At 39.9% G+C, this 24,605-nt stretch overlaps 1 protein-coding gene across 1 annotated transcript in view; it reads right to left on the bottom strand.

The window, feature by feature from the left end:
- Positions 1–17,419, bottom strand: part of LOC117546444 (phospholipid-transporting ATPase ID-like) — a 53,362-nt gene extending 35,943 nt beyond the window's left edge. Inside the window, exon 1 of the mRNA XM_034216682.1 lies at positions 17,296–17,419. The gene's annotated coding sequence lies outside the window, so the exon portion shown is untranslated. The remainder of the gene's footprint in view (positions 1–17,295) is intronic.
- Between the last annotated feature and the right edge of the window lie 7,186 nt (positions 17,420–24,605).

Raw genomic sequence — 24,605 nt, 5'->3', positions numbered from 1 at the left:
AGATATCTGCTCCTTCTGACAGTAAGAGCTCAAAATCAAGAGCCAAGTCTGGCCCTGCCGTCTGTCTCACTGAGGGATGGCGAGACCCAAAAGTGAAAAGTGGCTGCTGTCTGTTGCAGTTATTTTAGTGGCTTCCCTCTCACAGCCCTGACACACTAAGCTAACAATCATAAGATCCTGTAGTTACAGTGAGCTTCACACCAAGGCTCTTTATCAGCATAGAAGCTGAATCTAAAACGGTTCCAAGCCAATGGTTCCAAACAAGGTTCTCTGGGGTTGAAAACTATGTGGTGGAAAGTAACTTTGTTTAATCATGAACCGTACTTTAGTACAATTTAGTCTAGTACTTCAATAAATCACTTTCATTTTCTGCCACTTCATACAACCAAAAAGGTAAATTGTGTACTTGTTTACTCTGCTATGCTATAAACTATTCACTCTCAGGTATTTGGAAGTATTCAGAATTGGGCAAACATTGGTTACACATACGATCATTTAACTAATACCACAATTAAACTCCGGACCCTCTCTGCATTATGGGTACTTAAAGGGACTTTTCCTAATAACATTTTACTTTTACTTAAGCAACACTTTGAATTCAGGCCTTTTGCTTGTAATGGGATATATCTTTGTATATATTATATATATTCTGTGGTGTTTCTACCATTTTGTTAAGGAACAGGAATATTTTTTTACTCTTACTCTTACTGTAACCATTGCAAATATACTATATGTTGGAACAAAATACAGATATATGTTACGAGAAAAAAAGTTTTTGTTTAACAGCATTCAGTAGAGAAAAGGACTTAATTGAGTACAAATGATGATGTGTGTGTATGTGTGTGTGTGTGTGCCCTCTGCCAATGTTGAGGTTTGCCGAACAGGAAATGGTAGATTTTAAACGCTACCAAGGTGACGTCAACGCTTAAGCTATAAATATCAACCACATGTGTTTGTTGAAGAATGTGTGAGTTCTTACAGGAATGACAAGGCTGTAGAAAACACACACACACGACAGAGTGTGCTTTGTCTGCTGCATTTGTGTGTGTTTAACTCTGTGTCCACATGTTCCCCCAGGTGTTTGGGGGGTTTTGTGCTGACTGACATGCAAACAAATGAACGCAACTAAATAAAGGCCCTTTCTCATATCATCAAATCCCCCTCCTCGACTCCTCGGTCCTCCGGTAGTGACCCGGAAATGAATTTCAGCGCGCCATGTTGAAGGACATCTCATTTCTCTAAATGCACTTCGAGGACCGAGGATCGAGCGTCGAGGACGCTCTCTGGAGGAGTTATAACCGAGGATACACTGATGGGTCCTCCACGGCTCCTTCGTGGATGCATTTCCGGGAACAGAGATGTTTCAAAGAATCGTGACGCACGGCCGGACTTATCTCAGCCAATGACAGCTCTGCATGCATCCCCTGGATATTATTTTATTAACTGCTTTCATCGCGACGCAATGTTTACAGTGAGAACAGCTGTGAGGTCCGTGCAGAAAGCAGAGCAGTGTGTATAATATATCACTCAGTATAACAGGCCTACATTACTCTCTGTATTTGTATGCTTTAGTTTAGTAGATATCTACAAAGAGTCGATATTTTTCTAAAACCATTTAGTGCTTCACAATAATATACACAACGGCTATAGCCTGTTTTAGGAGCTGTATGTGCGTGTGTGTGGTGTGGTAGGAGAGACCAGGGACAGTTGCAACACTTTTTGGGTTTTTCCCCAATAAGTAAAAAAACATTTACAATAGGATAGCCATTTTGCTATAGTATACATTATCACTATGTCAGCTACTGAAACAATGTATTTAAGATGTTTTTATGAAATAAGTACAGGTTGGAAAATGTATTTTTTTTAAAAAACTCAACTGTTACAACTGTCCTTGTGTACAGGGACAGTTGTAACACATGCCAGGCACGGTTGTAACATGTTAATAACGGTTACCTTTTTTCACACTGCATGACAACAAATAGGGAAAGCTGTCAAATTCTAAGGCAACAAGATTTGAATGGGGTTTCACACATCCTCCAACAAACAATGAACAATGAACAGGATCACAGATAACACACACAGCATCATCCTCTGTGAAGGATTACACTGTTCTCTGAGAGGTGCTTCTACCTTAATTATGCGGACCTACCTCCTTTGAGCTGAGACCATAATATAAATCAGCTGCCTCCATCAGGTAGTCTCTCAAAAGCATCCCCTGCTCTGTTGAGAACACCTTCTTTGGTGTCCAGTAGCCTACTCTTGGGGGTGTTTGTGATCCCTGACTCTCCAACCTCAGCCTCCTCTTATGGAACCGGTACAGGGTGACATGGCATATATCCAGGGACTTTGCCACATCCCTGAATGATTCGCCCTTCTCAACTTCATTTGAGGCCCTCTGCAGCAGAGCAAGTGGCACTCCCCTGTCTGTCTTCCTCTTTCTGACATTTGGCATACTGTAAACACACACACACACACTTTAGGCCTAATGTACAGTATTTTATTCTGTTTATTTTTACAGGGACAATGCACACCAATCAACAATACAACTGTATTCTTGAATGAACAATTGATCATTCCAGCAAATGAGCCATCATTGTAAATGTGCCATGTTACCACCGTCCCGTTACAACCGTCCCAGGACCACCAGTCTTGCTTCCACCCCCTGTGAACCTGCCTGGTTGCTAGCTTGACCCATATTTAGCTAGTTATATTTGTAGCTTACAAAACAGTGATTCTAATAATACTAGTTTGGATTCCTTGACATTTGAACTCAAGACAGTATCCAAAAAATACATCATATAATTGTAGTTAATATTTTACCTCAGAAACACACTTTTGCTGATATCTTACGCGAGAAATTCAAACGTGGATCCTTTTTTTCTAAGCGATCTTACCATCTAACTGCGCATGTGCAGAGTGAGTTTCATCACTCTAGCTTGTTTGTGATTGGAGATATTGAAGGTGTTACAACTTACAACCTATGGTTACAAGTTACAACCATAGACGGTTACAACCGACCCGGGTTACAACTGTCCCTGGTCTCCCCTACAGTGTGTGCGTAGATGCAGCGGACAGACAGGTCTCAGTTGGTTTGGTGTCCTCTGCTTACTTTTAATACTTGTAAATAAAACTTTTGGCCCGTAATTTATTTTCCTCATTGTAGCGACCAGAGGGGAGAGGGGGGGGGGGGGGGGGGATATATCCAGTCTCTGATAGTGTTACGTTATTATGAGAGTGCTCTGTTTGATTCTGAAATTGTATATATTTATATAAATATATACATATATGTGTGGGTGTGTGTGTGTGTGTGTGTGTGTGTGTGTGTGTGTGTGTGTGTGTGTGTGTGTGTGTGTGTGTGTGTGTGTGTGTGTGTGTGTGTGTGTGTGTGTGTGTCCGCATCTGTAGCCTGTTATTGTCTCATTATACCGCACTGTGAATGAATCAGAGTAAATAGGCTTGTTTGAGACAAGCGAGACTTAGGTTGCGTTCCGATAATCCAAAAATCAGCTCCTAAATTCTAACCCTATCTCCTATTCCTTGACCTCTGAGTGAAACGTCACGGGGTTAAGGGATAGTGGATAGGAGAATTCAAAAGGACTTAGGAGAAGAGACCGCGGTACTTTAGAGAATCCGAATGCACTTTCACTATCCGACGTGTTTATGATGCGCCAGCGGACGTCATGAATGTGCGTCTGCTGCTGTGGGGAAACTATGGAAACTACAGTTTTCTATGCAACGGACTACAACATGGATGTTTAATAAGAACGAGGGACTACTGTAAACTCATCTAGAGACTCTGCACCGTGCTCTGATGCTGTTGCTTTATGCTTTATGAACGGGGACAACAGAGAAACATATTCTTCATGACCAAAGTTGGAATTGAAATAAAAAAGGAAAGTGAAACTTATGCTCGTCACCCTCTCCCTCCGGTCCACATTAATACAAAAAATGATCCCAATACGTATGATTGTATGAACTATGAAAATATCTTAAAATAAATACAGATGTATTTATTATAAACGTTAGTCCTTAACATCTATCACTGTGTATATCACCATTCAAACATCTTTTAAAAGTTGAACAACCCCACACAGCTCAGTGAAATGTTGACTTTATTTGATCATTTCAGTAAAAACTAACGTTCATATTTCTCTTTTTGATTATAATACTGATGAACGTTCAAAACAAAGCACTTTGGCAACTTACCACATACGTTTTAAAATGCGTAATAAGCACCGTAACTTTCATGATATAATTTCTCCCATTATCGTTTGTGTCCGTGAACGGCCGACTGTTGAGTGACGCCAAATGCTGCGGCTGCAATGCATTGTGGGGCAGCATTTTCTCCTCTCCTTTCGGTTAGGGAGGTCCAGTGGTTCCTAAGCTAAAGGAGGTTATAAAGTAAGTTTGAAACCTCCTTTCCTTTCATTTGGAGAATTGGAACGGCACTTATCATGGCTGTCAGTGACGTACTTCCGGGTCATTTCACTTGGTTAGGAAGGTTCCTAAGCTAAATGGACTATTGGAATGGGCCTCGAGCTGTCCGACTTCAGGCGAGCTTTTTGAGACCTCCCCCGGCTGCGATCGGCTATTCTCGTCGACTTTCGAGGCGAGCCGCAACGCGTCTCAAACAAGCCTAATATATAAGTAATCATGAACACATCTGTCCATCAGACAGGCTGCTGTGCCTCCTGTCATCATTAATGGACGTCTCTTTAAAATGACCGCTCAGAGGAGAGGAGTTCTCGGCTGCAGTCGAATAGTCCATTTAGCTTAGGAACCTTCCTAACCGAGTGAAATGACCTGGAAGTCCCTCAGTGGCAGCCATGATAAGTGCCGTTCCAATTCTCCAAATGAAAGGAAAGGAGGTTTCAAACTTCCTTTATAACCTCCTTTAGCTTAGGAACCACTGGACCTCCCTAACCGAAAGGAGAGGAGAAAATGCTGCCCCACAATGCCTTGCAGCCGCAGCATTTGACGTGACACAACAGTCGGCCGTTCACGGACACAAACGATTATGACGGAGAAATTATATCATGAAAGTTACAGTGCTTATTAAGCATTTTAAAACGTATGTGGTAAGTTGCCAAAGTGCTTTGTTTTGAACGTTCATCAGTATTATAATCAAAAAGAGAAATATGAACGTTAGTTTTTACTGAAATGATCAAATAAAGTCAACATTTCACTGAGCTGTGTGGTTTGTTCAACTTTTAAAAGATGTTTGAATGGTGATATACACAGTGATAGGTGTTAAAGACTAAGGTTTATAATAAATACATTTGTATTGATTTTTAAGATCTTTTAATAGTTCATACAATCATACGTATTGGGATCATTTGTATTAATGTGGACCGGAGGGAGAGGGTGACGAGCATAAGTTTCACTTTCCTTTTTTATTTCAATTCCAACTTTGGTCATGAAGAATATGTTTCTCTGTTGTTCATAAAGCATAATGCTGTTGCTTTGCTTTATGAACGTGGACAACAGAGAAACATATTCTTCATGACCAAAGTTGGAATTGAAATAAAAAAGGAAAGTGAAACTTATGCTCGTCACCCTCTCCCTCCGGTCCACATTAATACAAAAAAATGATCCCAGTATGATTGTACGACGGACTCATCTAGTAGATGAGTCCGTCGTTCTTATTAAACATCCATGTTGTAGTCCGTTGCATAGAAAACTGTAGTTTCCATAGTTTCCCTACAGCAGCAGACGCACATTCATGACGTCCGCTGGCGCATCATAAACACGTCGGATAGTGAAAGTGCAGTCGGATTCTCTAAAGTACCGCGGTCTCTTCTCCTAAGTCCTTTTGAATTCTCCTATCCACTATCCCTTAACCCCGTGACGTTTCACTCAGAGGTCAAGGAATAGGAGATAGGGTTAAAACTTAGGAGCTGATTTTTAAACTATCCGAACGCAACCACACACTTGTAACTGTGACAGACAAGAATAGTCAATTCTGAGAGATAGATGTATCCTGCTGTATGGGTTGATCTGTTGGTAATGCCTTGGGGTTCCGGTGGGAGGGATCACTGCGCTCTTCCTCGCTCGATTCAGACGAGTGAAGGCGGGAGTTGTGTGATTTTATGTCTTCACTTATCTCACTCACTATTTCCCTTTTTAAGGGCACAACATAACCGCCCAACACATGTCCACTGTTTGACAATATCCCACCATAAAGGGCCCAAAACAAACAGTCCCCCTATCCATTCAGTCTAAATGAACCAGCCTGTTTATTCTGCCAAACAGAGTCATGTGACACAGAGGGGCGTCTGCAGCCGTGTTTACAGGAAAAAAGTTGACATTTAAACTCATTGCAGTCATCATGAAGATTTAAAGAGGCTTTTATTTGAATGTCAGATTGTGTTGGGGAATGGAGTTTCACACTCTGAATTTTTGGCTGATACTGAGACTTTCCAGGCTTTTTACAGCGCTGACGCACCACAGAGACAAAACTGGTTCCAGAGAATTAGTTAAAGAGTTATTGAGAACACAGCTCTCAAATAAAGTCATTATTATTGGTAGTTGTAGTATTTCTTGTGTTGGTGGACCTTTTTCCACCGAAATCTAATTAGGGTAGGTTAAAGGGTAAAGTTGATGTTATTTAATGATCAACACAAACTCCACTATAATGTATTTTTTTTCCCAGCCTGATATCTTGTAAAAAGTCCAACAAATCCCACAGCATCCTGACAGGAGTTTGTCTATAAATGGATTAATCTTTACGTTACTGCACGTCCAAGTGTAAGAAGAAACAGATTTCAAGCAAGTTCGAGTTTCTCAGAATGATAAAGGGGATTCTACATAATGTCACTGTTAACTCATCCAGAATGCGTTACACTCGGACCACTGATGGTGCATTTTGTGCCAAATGACCCGGCTGTTTACTTCCACTCTCCCCTTAATGACATCTCCTTGAGGATAAATGTGTTAGGAAGTCATTTTTGCATCCAGTTTCTTCCAATTTATGTCACCAAAAAACACTTCCAACTTGAGTTTAATTCATCCTGGAAGAACGTTTTTAGATTTGTATCTTTTGTGACTATTGTTGTAGCTACTCTGATCCATCTTTAACAATGAAGTCACTGTTTTAAGTGATGCTCTAATTTCTATCTTGTTATGGCAGTGGTGGATAAAGCTTATAGTGTGAAAGTATTAATACGACTGTTTCTGTATCAAGTTGTGGAAACTAGCAAATCTGGATTCAATGTCTTGGCTTTGTGACAACCTGTCCCGTCTGTCAGTCTGTTGCTCGGTCTGCCTTTTACTTACATTTTAGAGTGCAGGCAACAAACACTGGAGTTAATGCTATTCCAGGCAAACAAAGGTGAGTAACAGTATCCCAGTGTGACAGCCACCTGTGACTGGCATAACAGATCAGAGGTCACACAGATGAATGGGTGTCTTGTCCCATTACTGATCTCTGGTTTCTCAAACTGAACAGAGCTCTATTATCAAAACCAACCGCCTGTTTTCTGCTAAAAGAAACAACATTTTTCTCTTAGTGTGAGCCTGTGTGTGTGCTTTATGTATGGTAAGTCATTTTATATCACAATATGAATATCAATTATTATGTGATACATTTTCTGGAAATTCAATAAAGATTTACAGTTAGAATAAAGTAGAATAAGAGACCATCTTAAGATAATTGTGTATCCTTCAAAAACCCAAGTTGAGTCTTGAATATGAATACAAGTCCGATAATGTTAAAAAATATGTTTTTAAATATGTTAAGGGCCCAACGTGTGTTCTTTCAGTAAAGAGTAATCATCAATAAAAGCTTTGTTTGATCTCCCTTGAAAGATGCTCAGCCCCACCTTCAGAGTCCATCTGAAATCCAACTTGACATTTGCACAAATGTCTGCTCTTTTCAAAAATTACACCAATACAAAGATACACAAATCCCCATGAGAAATAAGAGAACAGTTCTCACAGCATTCCACTGTTTGACCTGAACAAAGCTACATCCAGTATACTTAAAGGTCCCATGATATGCCTTTCTGGTTATTACCCGTCCCCTTGTGTGTTATGAAGGTTGTTATGCATGTAAACGGTCTGCAAAGTCACAAACCCTCAAAGTAACGGTGGTAGACTCATCAGAACAGAGTGGGCGAGCTGACCAATCAGAGCACACTGGGCTCACAGGAGGGGGGGGGGGCAGGAGCTCCAACAAGCCGTTTAGGACAGAGAGTGAATACACATACTATAGAGATGCTGTATGAGAAACCAATGTGAGTTTGGAAAATTGCACAATATAAATCTATTCTAGTAGACCTCAAGAATGGAATTATGATCGGGAGAAAGGGCCATGACATGGGACCTTTAAAACAACTGGGGAAAGATATGAGTAGTTGCATAATAGTTTCCATAGATCCTCTAATCACACAATAACCTACAGTAACAGATAAGCCAATGAACACAGCTGCTTCGTTTTCAGCATGTTCGCTCTCTCTGTCTGGTTTGTCTAATAGCAAACAGAACAGGAGAAATACAGGAAGGTGTGTAGAAGAGATTGCGTATTTACTGTATCCCATAGCAAGGCAAGGCAAGGCAAGGCAAGGCAAGGCAAGGCAAGGCAAGGCAAGGCAAGGCAAGGCAAGGCAAGGCAAGGCAAGGCAAGGCAAGGCAAGGCAAGGCAAGGCAAGGCAAGGCAAGGCAAGGCAAGGCAAGGCAAGGCAAGGCAAGGCAAGGCAAGGCAAGGCAAGGCAAGGCAAGGCAAGGCAAGGCAAGGCAAGGCAAGGCAAGGCAAGGCAAGGCAAGGCAAGGCAAGGCAAGGCAAGGCAAGGCAAGGCAAGGCAAGGCAAGGCAAGGCAAGGCAAGTTTATTTATATAGCACCTTTCAGCATCAGGCAATTCAAGGTGCTTTACAAAAATGAAAGACATTCAGACAAAGGCATTTAAAAACAGTAAAAGATAATAAAAGAAACATTAAAAGAAAAACTAAAAATGAAAGACATTAAGAAAATGGCATTTAAAATCAGTCATTAAAAAGAAAAGCTAATAAAATAAACATTAAAAGATAGAAGTTACAGTGCAGTCTAAGATATGAATAGTTCAATTATTTCGGTTCTTGATTTTTAATTTATTCACAGAACCTCCCTTTGGAAATCCGAACATTTCCGTCCCGATTGTTAATTTAGACTGATTGTTTTCACCATGTTATGCTCGCATGACATCCACAATCGGACCCTCAGGAGGGTGTACTAGCCCCCTACTCTGCTTTGCGTTCCATAACAAAGTCTTTAAGTGTTACCTGAACACCCCGTGTTACCAAAACACTATTTTTCACCCGTTGGCGATGTGATACTTGTTCCTCAGTACAAATCACCCAAAAACTGATCGTAAACCCTGGCTACGATACCATATGAGAGGTTTGGAGTCTAACTTTAAAAGAGTTGCTGCAGCAGAAAGGCTGTTAGTATGAGAGGCCTTGTGCTCTCAGAAATAACAAATAGATAAGCGTTAAGGCCTTCTCAGGCTTCAAAAGGTAAAGCGTCCTACCACTATATGTGTATTCTGTGAACAGTGTATGTTTGTATTTTACACCAAATCAAATGATAAAAAGTCCTGTTTTGGTTTTATAGAGCTCCCATCTTTTTCAAAATACACCAGCCTTAATGTTCTGCTCTATCTCCCTCAACAGGTACTTGTCTTATCATGCTGCTTGCTAATAATAGCTAGCAGCGCACACTGTATTCTTCAAAGCAACTTTGCAATAAACCACCCATAGAGTTAAGTAGAACTGTAAAGAGTAGTCGATTCAGTGATGACTCAGAAACAGTAACCAGCAACTTTAAAAAATAAAAAGTTGTAGCAGTAATGTCAAATGTAATGGTTTGGAAAAAGGTTAAATGGTTTATTTTGCTTGTCTTATATCATAGTAAACTGAATCTTATATATTTGTCAATGTTCTTGATTTATGGACCAAACCATTGATACATTCAAAAAGATAATTAAATAACATACATGTCCTTGTTATGTCATTATGGTGTCAGTGCCTTGAGAATTCCCCAGGCAGGCTCTTTGAGGATTTTATAGTACATCCTCTTATGTTACTGAACGCTCCAGATCATTGCCCAATGCAACTAATACCACACAGGAAGACGAGAGAGAACATTGCACAGTAGCACAGAATCAAAACCTAAAATTAATCTTTAATCTAAGGTTGATTTTTTAAATGTTCTATCTAATCAAATGTACTGCATTAACATTACATTACATTGCATTTAGCTGACGCTTTTATCCAAAGCGACTTACAATAAGTGCGTTCGACCAACAAAATACAAACTTGAAGAAAACAGAATCATATAAGTACATCAGGCTTCATAGAGCAAAAACATTTCAAGTGCTACTCAACTGGCTTTAGATAAGCCAGCCCTTTATTAGTATATAAGTGCTTTGTTAATAGTTCTATCGCTCGAAGTGGAGTCGAAAGAGATGAGTTTTCAGTCTGCGCTGGAAGGTGTGTAAGCTTTCTGCTGTCCTGATGTCAATGGGGAGCTCATTCCACCATTTAGGAGCCAGGACAGCAAACCCACGTGTTTTTGCTGATGGGAACTTGGGTCCCCTTCGCAGCGAGGGTGCAGCGAGCCGTTTGGTTGATGCAGAGCGGAGTGCACGTGCTGGGGTGTACGGTTTAACCATGTCCTGGATGTAGGAAGGGCCAGATCCATTCGCAGCATGGTACGCAAGTACTATTGTCTTGAAGTGGATTCTAGCAGTTATCGGAAGCCAGTGGAGGGAGCGGAGGAGCGGCGTGGTGTGGGAGAATTTAGGAAGGTTGAAGACCAGACGAGCCGCTGCATTCTGGATGAGCTGCAGAGGTCGGATGGCACATGCAGGTAGACCAGCCAGGAGGGAGTTACAGTAGTCTAGGCGTGAGATGACGAGAGCCTGGACCAGAACCTGAGTCGCTTTCTGTGTCAGCTGGGGACGCATCCTCCTGATGTTGTAAAGCGTGTATCTGCAGCAGCGGGTTGTAGCAGCTATGTTTGCAGTGAAGGACAGTTTGTTATCTAGGATCACACCCAGATTCCTTGCAGTCTGAGTCGGGGAAACAACAGAGGTGCCGATGTTGATTGTCAGGTCAAGAGTGGGACAATCTTTTCCCGGAAGGAAGAGCAGTTCAGTCTTGTCAAGGGTTGAGCTTGAGGTGATGAGCAGACATCCACTGAGAGATGTCAGCTAGACAAGCAGAGATGCGTGCGACGACCTGGGTCTCTCAGCGGGGAAAGGACAGAATTAATTGGGTGTCGTCAGCGTAGCAGTGGTAAGAAAAACCATGCGGGCTAATGACTGATCCGAGCGAGTTTGTGTACAAGGAGAAGAGGAGGGGACCAAGAACAGAGCCCTGAGGGACCCCTGTAGTTAATTGACAAGGGTCGGACTCGGACCCTCTCCAAGTAACCCTGTAGGTGCGGTCTTTGAGGTATGAGGTGAGGAGGGAAAGTGCAAAGCCTGAAACTCCATGTTCTTGGAGAGTGCGAAGGAGGATCTGATGATTCACCGTGTCGATTAACAAGCAGACTTCCTTTTTGTACAGAAATGTGCACCAGCTGTTGATTTAGCAAAACACTTAAAGTTGGGCGTCTTTGTTATTTCGCCATATCTGCCTCAAAAATGTCAATCCAGGAATCTGCTTCAGTGACACGACAATAGCAGGAAGTATCAGTGATAGTCATTTCTTGCTAATTTCCCCCAACAGCAACCTATGTGAAAAGCAGGGCTCATTAAAGACGGAGAGACAAAGATTGTAAACTAACGTGCTATTTTTACTAAGCTACTAAAACATGCATAGCTGCATAAGAGATATCAAAATATTAGCTGATTGAATATTAATAAACTGATTCTTTCAGCTCTACTGCGGCTTATTTTGTCAAATCCACTAAAGCTCTATTAATATCTTAAATGACCTTATGCTCAGTGTTTAAGGACACTTAAACAACTGGAAGCTGCACAGATTTAAAGCAAACAGAAAACAACTTTTGGACTGTTAGATTCTAGTTAAGTTCTATACTTGTGTTGGCAATTAAAAGAACTGTATGTAGGTCATACATTGAGTGCAGGATTTTACCTAACCACAGCTAAACAAAAACTCTGCCCCGATACCTTGAGTTGAGGGTCTTTGGTCTGTGGTGAAGGTATTTGCAGTTGTTGCAGAAAACCCACTTATTCCAGAGTGCATGCTAAAATCTACTGATTTTACTGAGTTATTAAGAATAGAAAGCCCAAAGATGCTCAATGGTTTCGGTCAATATGGTGTTACTGCACTCTTGCACTGTGTTCTACACATTATCAGAAGCAGCACTTTAACAGAGCAGCAGCCTCAGTACTCTTTCTCCTTCTACAAAGGATGCATTCAGGATCTTAGGTCACATGTGTTTTTTAGAGACCCCTCCAGCTGCACTTGTAAAACAAGAAGATAGACTTTAAACTCATCCTGGGTCGCATTGTACAGCGCAAGTTATATGCAGCGTACAGTTTAAAGACAGCCAGATAGATTTTGATTAAAGCCAAAAAAAAATGCAGTTAAAACATGTTCTGTGTAGATATACACCATTACTGCATGTTCAGAAATAACACGAAAATAATTTGAAGGCTCTGTAGCCACATACAAATGAATGGTCAACGCAGAAATAGACTTGAACTAGCCCAGTGCATAACGCCAAAAGCGGGAGAAATGTACATATGCGGGTTAAAATGTCTAAGTTAACGTCTTGGTGATATCTCTGGTCCCCATAAACAAGGAGATATAAGAAGAAAAAAAGAGACTTGAGTTTAAAAACAGAGAAAACCACAGAGCCGGTGAGTTCTGAGTTCAGTCATAAACTGAACACAAAACACACAGACAAAGCCAAGAGGGATTTTGTTTGCTAATAATAATAGCTTACAACTAACATACATTGGATGTTTGGGGCCAACAAACACAAACAGTCCAGTGGTCAAATTCGTACAAAAATACATGTCTAATGTCTCTCCGAACTGGAACTGGCAAAACCAAAGTCTCAGCTTTGGGATTAGGCTTCCTAGAAAGGAATCTTATTTTCACATGTTTTCCGTGGCACTAAACCACCATTTGGTTTATTTTGTTGCTTGTTTTTCCTCTGAGCTATATGTACCTTGACCACAAAGACAAAATATCACCTTTTATACAGGCCAGCACTGAAAACTAATTATAGTACTTTAAATAAATGGAAAGTCCTACACAATACCACAGAATCAGATTCAATCTAACTAGGTTGACCAAACAAAAGCTAACATACCGACTCTGTTCCTGTGGGTTACTGATTAATATCAGTTTCCTCAGTAAATCTGCCTGTAAGTAAATGATGAAGTTTACTGTGTACACCTCCACAACAGGGGGTAGCTAGCATTTTGAGATAATTCTGCCTTTAGTAACATTGAAAACTGAACTGATTTGTGACCCTGCTGCAGGTATGAATAGAGATGTCGCCTATAAAGACCTCCTTCACATACCCCACTGATGATGAACATTAACAAAGAAAGAATGGAAAAGTGAGATGAGGTATGACACGAAGGCACAATACGGTGTCGAGCCCCGAGCGCCGCACCAAAAGACCCGAACAATCAACCACTGAATAATTCACCTGACCTCGAGGGGCCACAAACACACTCCTCCTCTCAACTTACCTGATAACACTCTGACATTTTGATTGACCTTTAAGGCTTTTACGCAGCTTCTTATCAATTTGGCAACACACCACATTCAAGCTGGGACACAAAGTTGGATTTTTTATTTGAGCACTAGCAGGAAGTTTGGTGTCAAGGATTCACCTTACATGACCCTTCAGACCTCTTGTCCATGTCCTTGTTCAGTTTGAATTTAAATGCTGATGTTTAGTCAAATGCAACTTTATAATTCATCTCGGTCTCATTAACAACGTGTAACACACTCATACAATCTATTCATACAATATTCACCTTATCGTATTCCTCCTTCAAATTAAAGTAATTATTTTTATTTTGTGATGTTTTCAGCTTTAGTAAAAATACTCATCTTTCTCAAGTGTTCGTTATATTTACTGTTTTTTCTTTCTATTTTTCGTATGGTTTTATCCATTTTTCATTGTGTTTTCATTTTGTCAGTTTGTCCACCACTTTGGTTCAGACTGAATTATCTTATCAACTACTGGATAGATTAACAAATAGTTGGATAAACAGTAGCCATATTCCCCAAAAGATAAATCCAACAAACTCAAGTGATCCTCTGACTTTTTTCTACAACGAGGTTCACATTCATGATTCTAAGTGAAAGGACCAACACCTATCGGATAGATTGCCATGAAATTCAGTACAGACATTTATGTTCAACTCGGGATGAATTGTAATAACTTTGGTGATGCTTTGACGTTTGCTCTCTAGTGCCGTCATCAGGTCAAATCTTAAAATGTCCAAACATTTCGTTTTTGAAATGTGCGCTGTGCCTTTAACATTACACTGTATAAAGCTTAGTAAGTTAAGACTTATCAAGGAGGCCCTATATTTGTTTGTTAGGCCCCTGCGTTTTCAGTGTTGCGAAGCAACTAAGTACATTAACCCTCTGGCATGACTTTTTATTTTGGAAAAAAATGTTTCACCATGTGTTTAAGGAGCTTAGGGGTCCCTGATATTATATCAATTTTAAAATGTGTGTCTGTGTGTGTTTGTGCGTGTGTCTGTGTGTGTCTGTGCGTGTGTGTGTGTGTGTGTCTGTGTGTCTGTGTGTGTGTCTGTGCGTGTGTCTCTGTGCGTGTGTGTGTGACATCTTGACCTTCACTTTCCTCACTGTCAGACGGAATAGCCCTAACAGCCTGATTGTGTCCCTTCTGCCCATAAAATGTGTTGGTGTCCATTTCCTGTAAATATCAGTAGATGGTAAAAACATTGACTAGGTTTATCATTTTACAGCTGAGCACATTTGTACACTTGCATGATATTGCCTGGAAAAAAGTGGTCTAAGTGGCACAGTGTTGCCCTGAGGCAACGAACAAAAAAAGATAGTTTTAGCAAACTAATGAATACATAATAAGTCTTTAAACAATCAAATATACTTATTCACGTACTCATGCACATGCATATATTTTTTATTTTAAGTTGTGTACATTTCTAATATGTTAAAAAGGACCAGTGTGAGGTCGAAAAAAGTGGTTTGTTGCCCTCAGGCAACAAACCACCTAGGGTTAACTCGAGGTCAACTTTTTTTTGTCAATTTACTTACTTTCTGCTTATATTTAAGAGAGAAATATCATTAATTCTTTCCTCCTCTACATTTATTTTAGTTCCTTTGCAGTATCATAATATTATAAAATATTATTCAACTTATAAATGATGAGGTATTTGTTTTGCTTAAATCACCATTGTATATTCTGATGACAATATTTCGTTATTTTACTCAAGTACGTTTTAAAGGGGCCCTATTATGCTAATTTCCAGGTTTCATAATTGTGCTCTGATTGGTCAGCTCGCCCACTCTGTTCTGATGAGTCTACCACCGTTACAGCGGAACATCAGTGATTATGTGTTACAATGGTGTTAGCAACCAGAAAATGACACCAGTAATGACAAACAGATGAGAATGCTGCGTCTGGGTGCCGTGTTGGCGGGACGTTGCGCGGCTCGCTGCTGCGAGGAGCGCACAGTGTGTGCACAGTTCATTTCCTGCTTGCTGCGTGGGATCTGCGAGACAGCGAGACATCGCGAATGGACGCGGGAAGGGGGGGTGCTGAGGGGGCTGCAGCACCCCCATCTGCAAGGCTCCACTAGCACCCCCACACACACACACACACACACACACAAACGCAGCGCACCTACAGTGTAAGCGCTCCACTACCACCCCCCAGCGCATCACAGTTTTGCCGCTGAGAGAGTGTGTGTGTGTGTGTGTGAGGAGCTCCACGGATTGGTCCATTTGGGTATGGTCACGTCACTGTACCCAGGAGGAATAAGAGAAATCTCCAACGAGGCGTTCTGGGGCAGCACAGACAGGTATTTTCTGTGTTAGAGTTTTACTCGCTACAGGGTGTACTTTGAGGGTTTTTTACTTTGCAGACCGTTTACATGCAGAAAAACCTTCATAACACACAAGGGGACGGGTAATAACCGGAAAAGCATGACATGGGACCTTTAAGTATACTCACCCATTTTTGGCTTACTTCTACTCCACTATAATTCAGAGGTAAATTGTGTACTTTTACTCCACTACATGTATTTGATACCTTTAGTTACTTTGCAGATATGGATGAATGATGGGAAATAATCAACACTTAAATCAGAATTTAGTTCCACCTGGAATCAATTCACAAGTTACCCTGCCGTATACAAAGTCATTCAAACTAGCTGCACTTTTACCAGCTTTGATAACACTTTAATGCTATACAAAATATTATTCTGAAATGGACCAATCTGCTTAATGAGTATTTTAAGTATACATTTTGATGCCAATACTTTTGTACTTTTACTTCAGTAACCTTTTGAATCCAGAACCTTTACTTGTAACAGAGTATCCCTACACTGTGGTAGCCTACTTCTACTTTTACTCAAGTACAACATCTGAGTAGGCTATACGTTCCCCACCTCTGCACTAGTGTGAGATGTAGAGTATGTTTTCTTTTCAGCCACTGATAAGTTAGAATCATCAAACTACTTCACTGTCTAACACTGAACAGCAAAAAGTTTGCTCAACTCATACAGGATATGGATGTATCATTACGCAATATGATGCTGCTGTGGAAGTTCCTCAACAGTCATCACTGCTAAACCGCAATTTACTGATATGTACATAGTTTCATATCATGTATTCTTCTTCTTCACCTATAACTCACTACAGACTCCAAGCTTCACATTTGAAGCGAACACATATATGAAATTCAGTGTTGACAACAGAACAATGCTTCACAGACACAACAAAAGACACTTCGACCGTATGAAAAAGAGAGTTAAAAAGATCAATCTAGCCTGTAATGAGTGTTGCAGAAGTTTGAAGAAGAGAAGAAAAGCCGTTTGGTGTAGTTCTGGAAAGACCCACCATTAAAGACACAAATAAAGTGCAGCAGAAGTCTTTAACGTTTTCTAACTTTCCGTTACTTTCATAGTTTGGACTCCCCGGACAACAGAAGGAAATAGTGTAAGTGACAACAGTTTCCTGTTCGCCTGGCTGCCTTTCTCTCTTCCTCCTCCATCTCTTCCCTTTTTCTCCCCCCCCCATAAACACATCTCAGCATGTCAACACCTTCCCAACTTCGTCGTGGCACATTCAAAGTCACTAAAAAGGCGAGTGACAGCGCGCCGTCTTACCGTGCGTCCCCTGGTGCGTCCTGAGCTGCGCGTCCCCAACGTCCTGGAGAGAAACGAGGAAATCTCCAAACTACGAGAAGAAACGAGGGCTAATGTTGTTCCTCCTGGCTTCCCAACCCCCGCCTTTGCCCTCCCCTCCCTCTCTCATGATCTCATGATCTCCCCTCCTCTATTTTTCTCAACCTCTCTCTCTCTCTCTCTCTCTCTATCTCTCTCTCTCTCTCTCTCTCTCTCTCTCTCTCTCTCTCTCTCTCTCTCTCTCTCTCTCTCTCTCTCTCTCTCTCTCTCTCTCTCTCTCTCCACTCACTCCCCCCGTGGGCGCAGTGTTTTATTGAACCTTTCAGAAACCTACAATACCAAAGACATTTAAAACGAAACGAAATTTGGCCCATCATCAGTGTTGTTAGGTTACTAAGCACATTTACTCGAGTGCTGTACAATTTTGTGTACTTTACTTGAGTATCTCCATTTTATGCTACTTTGTCCTTTTACATTTTCTAAATATAGATGTCTGAAAACCCAGATGAATTCTACAAGATGAAATGTTGAATGTTGGGTATTATACAGATGTTCTCAATAAAGTGTTGACAACTAATACATATTTCAAGAGAGTATGGTAAATAAAGAAAGCAGTAAGTTAACATATAAACATGTGGATCTCCTCTCGAAACTGATTTGGACAAGCATGGGCACAGGTCAGGCTAGCCTACAGTCAGAAATTAAAGGGGCCAAATGCAAAGTTGTAGTTGTATTACTACAAAGAAAGTAATACAAGTTAAAGTACACAAGAAAACCAAAGATATTGTACATGACATCCTCCACGGGTTTTACAACTAACAAACAGACCAGGGGACTCATTTATAACGTCGTGCGTAAGATTCACGTGGGAAGGTTGCTTACGTATAGAAATCCAAAAAATAGGTACAGAAATGTTCCGACATTTTCCGATTCACCAAACATTGCGTACCGGCGAGGAAAGTGCGTACAGCACTTCCTACGCCGGTTTCCCTTTATAAATCACAACCGACTCGAAATGCGGTGCAGCTTTTGCGGGGTTCACGTAACGCCCATATTTGCCTATAAATAGTCAAAGAAACGCCCATTCATTCATTCATTTTGACTGACTTTATGAAGAAGATCGCAGGAAATGACGACAGAACAGCTAAAAAAGACATCTCACACCGTGTCAGATTCTGGTTATTTTGGGGAGGTGGAGATAAATCATATTGTTTGGTGGATGCAGTTTGAACCAGAGTAGCAGCATGGAGGTCGGATCGTCACCAAAATAAATAAATAAGTGGTGCGAAAAAGTCTAATGACAAAATAAATACACATAGCCTTCCTCAGGCAATGTGTTTGTACCGGGGACAGGAGACACCCCCTTGATGAGAGACTGTAAGAAATGATCGGGGAATCCCTCCAGAGTGGAGTCATGACGACTCGGATCTGAATTATTTGTTTGTATTTGGTGGTTTGTGTCCCAGCTGTCGATCAGCTGTGTGCAGCCTCTCCACTGCAGCCTGTGCATCTCATAAAATAAAATAATACAATTCAATAACGTGCTTTGACCACCAGGTGTCCCTTTCTATCAGCTCTGCACGGTTATGGTGTAAATACAGCCTATCTACCAATTGGATCAAATATAAAAGTCAGCCGAATTAGTGTTGATACTGCAAGGAGACGTATTGTGTGAAAATAAATGTAAGATGTTGTTTAATTGCTTATATATTTATGATCCACGTCACGTTTTCAGTGCCTCATGTTTGTCTAGAAGTCTTCTCATCAGGGCTCTATAAATAGAGAATTACGGCAGATATGTAATATTTAATGCAGCCGAACCGTGTATTACAATGCCGTTATGTGATGAATTTCAAAGAGAAAAGCAAGCACACTCGGAATAAAGTATTATTGTATTTTTAAAAAACGTTTTCAGATTTCACATCACATAAACACCAAATCCCAGCATGCATTGCGGATAACCATCCAATCATCGAGCTGAGGATCTTGCCTACGTCTGTTTCCGGTTTCGTTTAATGACCGATGTATTTTGTTATACACACATTCCTTCACATTTACATTTTAATGTGCATTCAAGTATTTCGTGAGGCCTTCTAACATGTTTTTAAATATAACTACGGTTGTAGTTGAATAGTTTGTAAATTAACATGAACCGAAGCTGTTGCTTGGCAACTCAATCGCATAACGTCACGTCCGTTAATTCCACATCCACACGCATGGATTAACATCGATTTAATACATTAATGTAGCCTTTGTTTATGCTAAAAGAGGTGTCGACCAGCTGGGGCAACAAGAAAATCACTGTAATCGAGTGTGACTATTACAAAATAAATCATTACGTCGGGGTAGCATTTGCTTGGTATTTCCGGTTATTTCTCCACTGGTTAACATGGGTTAACAATACCGTGTAGCTGTCACGCTTTTCACGTTTTGAAAAGACGAAACCGTGACATCTTCACGTCTCCCAGCAATGGTAAAGCGTCACATGTTCACGTCTCACCGTGATACCGGGTTGCATAAACATGATTAAACATGCAGTATATAAAACCATGCTCGTACAACCTATAGAAATGCAAAACCGCATAATTTATGAGAAAACATTTCATAACATTAACACAACATATTCGAGGTGGTTTTAAATAACATATCCGTATTTATTTATTTCTCCAAGTTATGTTTTTGTGTGCACTGAGGAGGCGTTTGTTTAATCATTTTAAGATTGGCTTTAATCAATGTTTGAAAAATGAATTCTTCATATATGATAAATGAGAGGTAACATTTTGTTTATGGTATTATTTCCACATATTTATCTCCATTCTTCCTTCTGCCAACGGTGTCGCAGTTTCTCGTCTCTCCCGTTTTTGTGCTTAGTGCGTACGCATGGGTTAGAGTTTGCGTGGAGGATGGCACATTTTCCCGTCAAGTTAGTATTTTATAAATCGCAAACATTGCGTAGAAACTGGCGTATGCCATTTTTTTAGCGTATATCCCTTTATAAATGAGGCATATGGGGCCTCATTTATAAAGCGATACGCGTACGCACGATACGCGTACGCACTAAGCACAACAACTGGAGAGACGAGAAACTGCGACACCGTTGGCAGAAGGAAGAATGGAGAGAAATATGTGGAAATAATACCATAAATAAAATGTTACCTCTTATTTATCATATATGAAGAATTCATTTTCAAACATTGATTAAAGCCAATCTTAAAATGATTAAACAAACGCCTGTTTGCGACTCCTCAGTGCACACAAAAACATAACTTGGAGAAATAAATAAATACGGATATGTTATTTAAAACCACCTGGAATATGTTGTGTTAATGTTATGAAATGTTTTCTCATAAATGATGCGGTAAGCAGGAGGACAGAATTACGTCTAAACTGACGCCGTGTTGCATTTCTATAGGTTAGATACGAGCATGGTTTTATATAGGCTACTATCACGTTTAATCGTGTTTTATGCCGTTTGCCAAGACTTGATAAGTCGCTCGTAAAACACAGGAGGTATGGAAGCTAAGAACACCATATGTGGTAAATTGTACAGCTAATATAACACAACACATTAGTTGTATTTCCTTTAACTGGTGGATATAGGGTTGCTGCGGGGGGGTTGAGATGCACAGGCTGCTGTGGAGAGGCTGCGCACAGCTGATCGACAGCTGGGACACAAACCACCAAATACAAACAAATAATTCAGATCCAGTCGTCATGACTCCACTCCGGAGGATTCCCCGTTCACTTCTTACAGTTTCTCATCAAGGGGGTGTCTCCTGTCCCCGGTACAAACACACTGCCTGAGGAAGGCTATGTGTATTATTTTTGTCATTAACCCTTTTCGGGCCATTTATTTATTTATTTTGGTGACGATCCGACCTCCATGCTGCTACTCTGGTTCAAACTGCATCCACCAAACAATATGATTTATCTCGACCTCCCCAAAATAACCAGAATCTGACACGGTGTGAGATGTCTTTTTTAGCTGTTCTGTCGTCATTTCCTGCGATCTTCTTCATAAAGTCAGTCAAAATGAATGAATGAATGGGCGTTTCTTTGACTATTTATAGGCAAATATGGGCGTTACGTGAACCCCGCAAAAGCTGCACCGCATTTCGAGTCGGTTGTGATTTATAAAGGGAAACCGGCGTAGGAAGTGCTGTACGCACTTTCCTCGCCGGTACGCAATGTTTGGTGAATCGGGAAGTGGCGGAACATTTATGGACCTATTTTTCGGATTTCTCACGTGAATCCTACGCACGGCGTTATACATGAGGCCCCTGGTCCTGTGTGATGGATATGTTGTTGTTTGATGAGAGTGGTATTATTCTTCAACATCCCAGCAGCAGAACAGTAAAGATATGTCAGTTACAAAAAAATGAACATACCTTGTGTTAGTGAGATGTTTAACCACCATCTGGCATAGATTGTGCAAATCTACTGAAAAGATTATAATTTTTCTTTCCATTATTATATTGTTCACATAATACTGTTACGTGCTGTAATGGGTGCTGGGGTGTGTGTGGGTGTGTGGTGTGTGTGTGTGTGTGTGTGTGTGTGTGTGTGTGTGTGTGTGTGTGTGTGTGTGTGTGTGTGTGTGTGTGTGTGTGTGTCTCTCTCTCCCTCTCCCTTAGGTGCTCCCAATCCCCAATCAGGGCCTCCATAAAGGACCTGAGGAAGGCTGCAGTCGCTCTCTCCTTCTCCTCTGGCTGCATGTGTGCAGCATGGTGTCTCTGTCTCTGTCTCTGTCTCTGTGCTATAGTAACCTGTTTTTTGGTGAATTGTTAGGAGATGTGCTCCAGTTTACCTTTGTGTGTGTTGTACTGTTTAGTCACTTTCTTTTGGAAGAAAGTTGTTCTTAGTTACTTAAGTTTGTTTTACAATTTGGCTGGTGAGCCTCTTTACTTATTTATTAACCTGTTAAGCCCTGAGCCTGTTTTTCAGGTCTCAGGCTCGAAAATGACATTTTATACATTACATAATATGGAGAAAAATGTCCATCAGTGTTTTTCAAAGCCCAACATGATCTCTTATTTTGACATGAAATATATTTAGTTCATTGCCATAGAGAAGTAAAGAAAGTATTCACAATAAAAAAGCCAGAATCGCATCATGTTGATTTTATTTTTCTCAAAATATTACTCAAACTGATTAAACAATTACTGAAATAGTTGTCAAACAATAAAATAGTTGACAACTGTGATACAATGGATTCTTATGTGAATATTTTTCTAATAATTGATAATGGTTGCAGATCCTACAAAATAAAAATATAACAATTACCAAAGGCGAGATTCGGCAAATAGGGCTTTATTTTATTGGAATACTTTTCTGGTGTTTTTACGTTGTTGCACAGGTACTGTTGCATACGTAAAGGATCTGGATACTTCTTCCACCACTACTCTATATATTCATCTACATAACTTGATTTAACTTGCTTATGTTTCATCTTCATATTCCAGGTTTTCTCAAAGTTACTGTCTAGCTTAAATGTCTTGAGCGTCATTAATGTTAAGACAATATATTTCTGCATGTTTATCTTACTTGGAAAAAACATTGCCGGTGACAACAGATAACTAAGTTTAACTGAAAATCTATGAAGTTATTCATGCCCTTTTAAACCTAATCAATAATAATATAAATGCAAGTTTAACATACAAACCTCAAGAGATTTCCCACTCATGGTGTACTTTCTCATAGATCTTAATAAAGATGGGAAGATGAAGTTGAAGTGTCTTAATTTATGACGTACAGATCATTATTTAGTCTGCAAGATAACCAAGGAATGGTGTATCAGAAAAATCTTTCCTTAATTTAACTCCTGAAAGTGCACGTTCCTGCAATTTAGATCATTAAATGATGACCAATGAAGCTCCTTTTTCATAATAAAGGTGTGTTTGGTACTTTCAGCCATATGAAAACATTTTTTAAATGTTGTCCTGGGTTTAATAACTAATTTCCTGGCAGCGTTTACATCTACAAGATCTACCTCAGGCCAGAAAGAAGGTATTTGTAATGATCTCCAATCACTATCTATCAATCAATCAATGTTTATTTATATAGCCCAATATCACAAATGTTACATTTGTCTCAGTGGACTTCACAGTTTCCACTATCAGTGGCTTGTATGCAAACAGCCGGGGAATAGAAACAACATGAATGACAACATATGATTCAATCAACACAGTTTAATGAACATGGTAGTACACAATAATCCCATCAGCCACAAATCAAAACAAACATTAGACATGATTATTATTCTTAGTTGCAGATAATTCTTTTTACATTGATACACTGTGTCACCGGAGTCTTAATATGCATTTTGATATAGAACCTTCCTTTTGATTCATTGGGATGACTACCATATGTATATAATGTGATACCATGAAATAGAATAAACCAATAAACTGTAATGACTGGATTTGTTATTTTTTTTGGGAATCTGAAATAAAGATTGTATTTTGCATTTAGGTTTTTTAGCCATCATTGAATAATTTAAAAACTACTTTTGTATGCTGGCTCTATGTTAATACAAAACTGTAGTATAACAACCTTACATTATTATTTTTTGAAAAGGCCTGAAAAAACAGTTTTCTCTAAATAAAAAAGGACTTGGACTTGAGCCTTTTAACTTGGAAATACTTGCTAACTTTGCCTAAACCTAAAGACTAAAAAGTATTTGATATGTTATTTAAAAAATGTGCCACTAATAAATTCACGTTAATTATTTATTTACAGGATCATAACGTTAATGCTGGAGGTCATGTTATTAGCCATTTTCATTAGGCTGCACTGTGTGATATAACCACCAAGGGGAGCTCTGTTCCCAGTAAATAAATGTACACACGCTGATGTTAGAAAAAGAAAAAGGGAGGACATCGTTTGTTATCGTTGAAGGCACATTAATACAATAATCCAGGGTTTCTGTATTCCTCCAACTTGTCCCGTTTTTCTTTTTAGTACCAGTTTAGTTTTGTCCATATTTAAGATTAAACTACAGGTTGAAGCAGGAAGTTATTCAATGTTCATTAAAAGACAGCACACATAGATTTAGTTGTTTGGGTCATTCTACAGAAAAGGTCACTTACTTTTGCAGACACCAAAATACATGACGTTGACCTAATACTCACATTCATTATATATGTTGAATAAATAGAGATTGTCTTTGCAATGGTACTAAATAAAAAATAAATAAAAAATGGTTTTATACGTAAATTGCAATTTATTTAAAATGCCAAGTTCAAGGAACTGCCTTGTCACTTTGATCATACATGGAAGTGGAGCCATCCATC

Source organism: Gymnodraco acuticeps, unplaced genomic scaffold (genome assembly GCF_902827175.1).
Source record: "Gymnodraco acuticeps unplaced genomic scaffold, fGymAcu1.1, whole genome shotgun sequence".
Taxonomy (NCBI): domain Eukaryota; kingdom Metazoa; phylum Chordata; class Actinopteri; order Perciformes; family Bathydraconidae; genus Gymnodraco; species Gymnodraco acuticeps.
Note: the sequence above shows the minus strand (reverse complement) of the source record. Positions and strands in the feature narration are given on the sequence as shown.